Source organism: Schistocerca piceifrons, chromosome 1 (genome assembly GCF_021461385.2).
Source record: "Schistocerca piceifrons isolate TAMUIC-IGC-003096 chromosome 1, iqSchPice1.1, whole genome shotgun sequence".
NCBI lineage: Eukaryota > Metazoa > Arthropoda > Insecta > Orthoptera > Acrididae > Schistocerca > Schistocerca piceifrons.
In genome coordinates this window covers 1,025,060,649-1,025,066,270 of record NC_060138.1, presented here as the reverse complement: position 1 = coordinate 1,025,066,270, position 5,622 = coordinate 1,025,060,649, and positions in this window count along the sequence as shown.

The following is a 5,622-nucleotide window of genomic DNA, read 5'->3' as shown; positions in this document are numbered from 1 at the left end:
AATGAACTGTGGTGGGTGAGAAATATTTTTCTACTTTGTAGCTGACCTTTTGCATTGATTAATTTGTTGGCCATGGTAGATTGCAGAGGCGCTCATTTCAGTCTGGATGTAGCTCCAGTTTAGGATCGTGCACCTCCTGACCTGTCCAAGTTCAGAGCGAATTCTCACGAAACGTACACTATGTGATCAAAAGTATCTGGACACCCCCAAAACCATACGTTTTTCATATTAGGTGCATTGTGCTGGCACCTACTGCTAGGTACTCCATATCAGTGACCTCACTAGTCATTAGACAACGTGAGAGAGCAGAAAGGGGCGCTTCGCGAAACACACGGACTTCGAACGTGGTCAGGTGATTGGGTGTCACTTGTGTCATACGTCTGTACGCGAGATTTCCACACTCCTAAACATCCCTAGGTCTACTGTTTCCGATGTGACAGTGAAGCAGAAGCGTGAAGGGACACGTACAGCACAAAAGCGAACAGGCCGACCCCGTCTGTTGACTGACAGAGACTGCCGACAGTTGAAGAGGGTCGTAATGTGCAACAGGCAGACATGCATCCACACCATCACACAGGAATTCCAGACTGCATCAGGAGCCACTGCAAATACTATGACAGTTAGGTAAGAGGTGAGGAAACTTGTATTTCATGGTCGAGCGGCTGCTCATAAGCCACACATCACGCCGGTAAATGCCAAACAACGCCTCACTTGGTGTAAGGAGCGTAAATATTGGACAATTGAACAGTGGAAAAAATTTATGTGGAGTGACGAATCACGGTACACAATGTGTGGATCCGATGACAAGGTGCGGGTATGGCGAATGCCCGGTGAAAGTCATCTGTCAGCGTGTGTAATGCTAACAGTAAAATTCGGAGGCGGTGGTGTTATGGTGTGGTCGTGTCTTAGACCCCTTATTTTGCGAGGCACTACCACAGCACATGCCTACATTGATGTTTTAAGCACCTTCTAGCTTCCCACTGTTGAAGAGCAATTCGGGGGTGGCGATTGCATCTTTCAAAACGATCGAGCACCTGTTCATAATGCACGGCCTGTAGCAGAGTGGTTACACGACAATAACAAAAATGGCTCTGAGCACTATGGGACAACTGCTGAGGTCATCAGTCCCCTAGAACTTAGAACTACTTAAACCTAACTAACCCAAGTATATCACACACATCCATGCCCGAGGCAGGATTCGAACCTGCGACCGTAACGGCCGCGCGGTTCACGACAATAACATCCCTGTAATGGACTGACCTGCTCAGAGTCCTGACCTGAACCCTATGGAACACATTTGGGATGTTTTGGAACGCCGCCTTCGTGCCAGGCCTCACCGACCGACATCAGTACCTCTTCTAAGTCCAGCACTGCTTGAAGAATGGGCTGCCATTCCCCAAGATACCGTCCAGCACCTGATTGAACGTGTACCTGCGATAGTGGAAGCCGTCATACAGGCTAAGAGTGGGCAAACACCACATTGAATTCCACCATTACCGATGGAGGGCGCCACTAACTTGTAAGTCATTTTCAGCCAGGTGTCCTGATACTTTTGATCACCTAGTTTATTTGACACTTGTCACATGTACACTTTGTAATATTTCTGGGCACGATTGGCATGCACCAAGACTGTGCAAACGTGCTGTTTTACCTCCCGACATTGCACTCATTTGGCTGTAATGAATATAGATGGGCTAGCATATGCTATGAGAATTAGAGTAACTCATTTAGTATTGGTGCCTTATAAAATGAACCTAGTGTTTGCTTCCCTCGTATCGTATATTATTTTTATTAGGGAGTAGTAGAGTATGCAATACGCCGATGGAAACACTCCTCGCTAATATGAGTGGTCCTCTTGCTGCTATGATAGAACAGATAGTTACATTACCAGCTGCACTTGAGTATAAAAGTGGAGAATTAGAAAATATAATCGAGGCAGAAGCACTGGATGCCGACAAGGCACGTACTGGGGCGATTTCAGGAAGTTACATTTACGCAGAGTGTAACTTCTCCTTCTACTGACCGGGAAATACCAAATTTAAGAAAACCTGTTTCTGGAAAGCAATGGAGGACATAACTGATTTTTTCAATTAATTTTTATCGTCAACCAAGCTGGGTAGTTGGTCAGACGAAACAGACCTTCACATAGTCAATTTACGATTGATTCGTGGAGCTAAGACTTATGTCATCTGTCAAGAAACATTGTTGGTTGCACAAACATTTGACAGTTCACTGATGGGCTACGCTAGAGGTATCGGAAACAGAACGGTACTCGTTTCTTTAGGAACTCAGAATCACAATGAGGTCTAGATGTGTTTTTGCACAGCATTTCCTACTGTAACGTCGGGTAGGGTTAGAATAGAGAATCCTTCAGATTTTGCCGCGGGTATTACAGTAGTTCCGCAGTTAGAGGAGATAGATATAGCGATTGGGGGTGGTAGTGATCGTCGTGTGTTAGTTTAGACAGTATAGTATCACAAATGTGGGCGCAATGGCGACCACCAGAACAGCGCCGTCAGCCGAAGTGCTACAATTGTGGACAAGTGGGGCACAAAGCAAGGGAATGCAGGGTTAAGAAACGAGAGAAGTGATCTCAGGAGAAGCGTTCATTAAACACGATCAGAAATATATCAGCTACCAAAAGACATTCCCAATAAAATATGATACTGCCGAGTTAGATGCAGAAATAGAATGCTGCTTGTAGTGCTTTATTGGTGACAATGAACGTAGAGTTTTAGCAGTTACAGGGGCACATGTATCGGTCGCCGCACTAGATCTCATGGGTAAAAAGAGACGAGGAGGTCCTTGTTATAGATTACATTGAGCGGTAAGAATGATACAGATTTAATGGGGGAAAATACAGATCACGTTTCGAGTTGAGGCTAAGACTTTTTCTGAGCATAATGAGGTGTTGTCACAAGTGGGGCAAGGGTATTCTCTGATTTTCGAGCTTGAATTCCTTACTTAACATCATGCCAAATTCAGTCTTTCACAGCATAAATCTGAACTTGGGGAAACTTTGTTTCCACTGGATGATTCCGCTGGAAGCAAGTTTGATTATCTGTGCGTACAGACTTACCACAGGACATATTATGCGTGGTTGAACCACTGAAGAATAACGATGGTTTGGATACAATACATTGTTTTGTATTCAGAAGTGTAAATGGGGAATATCTGACTCTGGTTGCCCTGGATGATTTCAGTATGGATTGCACGAGTCTACTGAAGGGCCTAATGACAGCCACATTTGATATTTTAGAGAAAATGGATGTAGTCAGGTGACTACAATCACAAGCAGACCGTCAGTCATTCTGGACTGCAAAGTAAAGAGTCATCTGCAAGGTAATCACCATCAAGTTATTGAAGTACTATTGTTACAGTTGAAGGATTAGTTTAATTCACAGGCTCCATTATACGTGATTCCTATTAAAGAACATTGTTTAAGAACAAGGAGTAAGGCTCCAGTTTATAACAGGCCATATTGCATACTAAAAAGTTTACAACACCTCGTGACAGAATGTATCTTCTAACAGCTGGCATAAGGTATTATAGAAACCAGTGATAGTCCGTGAGGAGAATATGTGGTCTTGGTCCCAAAAATGTTGACTGAAGGCGCCAGGAGATATCGCTTTTGTTGCAGTTACAGACATGTGAACAGCTGAACTACCACTGACGCCCAACCGAAACCATATATCAAGAGATATTGGGCAATTTAGGCAGTTGCAAGGACTTCTGTACAATGAATTTGCATAGCAAGTACCACTAGAAGGAGATAATAACGGATACAGAGCTAAAACAGCTTTTATGGTCCCATGCGAGCATTTTAGATATCGGCAGATGCCATTTGGCCTTAAAAATGGGCCACCCACAAGATTGCTAGGTGGTTATGTATGGCCTGCCCATAGGAAGTGCATGGTGTATCTCAATGATATTGTAGGTTTTTTGAAAGATATGGACGAACATGCGAAATGGTTGGTGGGAGTATCTGATAGACGAAGAGCAGTACATCCTACGCTAAGTATTGGCAAATGTAATTTTGTACAGATTGAAAGATAAGTACTTAGGCTATGTATGGTGTAGACGGTGTACTACCCGGTGCCCATTTAGTATCAGCAATTTCTGAATTTGCAACTCCGCAAACAACAAAACATTTATAACCTCTTCTGGGCATTTGTAATTATTACATAAAAATTATTAAAGACTTTTCACAAATTGCTCAACCATTATATTATTTGTTAAGGAGAGGGATAAAATCTGAGCTGTTCATGGAAGGTGAGTGTGCCTTTCAGGTGTTAAAGAAAGCATTACCCAAACAGCCAGTACCGGCATTTCCTGATTTTGTCAAGGAATTCATCCTTTCTTGTGTTGCTAGCAATACTGTTCTCGCTTGTGCTCTGAGTAAGGATACAGAAAATATACAGATGCAGATAATGTGAACGACAAAGTTGTAATGATAGAGATGTTATTGCCTATCGTACCTACCATATGTTTGAACTTGCTAATAAAGACTTTGGTAAATCTACTTATGATTCTACCTCTCCACTTGTATTGTATACACGTAACAAAAGAAAACTCAATCCTAATGGATCTGTGTTTATTTGGATTAAAGGTAAAGGTGTATGTGAATATGTAAAATTTGTTGGTGATTGTACTGTATATTTTCATAAATAAAGATCTGTAGCGTCAGCCACTAACCTGACAAGGGTACATCTCGAACCGGGGGCTCAAGGATGCAACAGTTTGAAAAGCATGCTTGGGAAAAGCATGCTTGGGAAAAGCATAACTGACTGGCAAGGAGAGCAAGCAACTAACATAGAGCATCAGGAATTAGGTCATAGCTGCAATTTACAACACACAAAGACTTACTTCGCAGATTTATCAAAGGCAGACTGTATGTAGTGGTTTCATGGTCACCAAGGCATGAAGTGTTAAAACAGGCACATAATCATGTTTTGTCAAGTCATGGAGGCTCAAGAGTGACTGATAGGAGAATAGCAGAAAAGTTTCGGTTGTTTATAAGGAAACGTGATGTGGATCAATAAGCGCGGAATTGCATGCCATCTGCACAGTGGGTAGATATTAGTCACAAAGAGATTCAACAAAACTCCAGCAGGTAATAAATACATATTAACAATCATTGAACATATTTCGAGGCTTACAGCAATTTCCGAACAGCAAGCTGCTACGGCGTTAGTGAACAACTGTATTCGTAAATACCTCGTGCCGGAAACATTACTAACTGATCAGGGTATTAACTCCTTATTTGATGAAACACCTACGCCATGTACGCCATGTTCGCAAGTTAAGGGTAAGCCCGTTTCATCTGCAAGGAAACAGATTTACAGAACATGATGACTGAACAATATCGATGACATGGGTAAGCAATTTTTGTCATTGAGCTGTTGTGCATGCCATACCACATTTTTATAGGATTGTAAGCCTCTACCTTCGACATATTGACGAGAATACATATTGCCAAAACTATGGTAGTAATTCAGCAACTGGTTAACATAACGATCTTGGCAAATAAAGTGGTTTTCAAAAGAAGACTACAGTACAATATCGAATACGGCGAGTCACTACATCAACAGCCAGCACACAAATTAGGACGCATACCTTTGT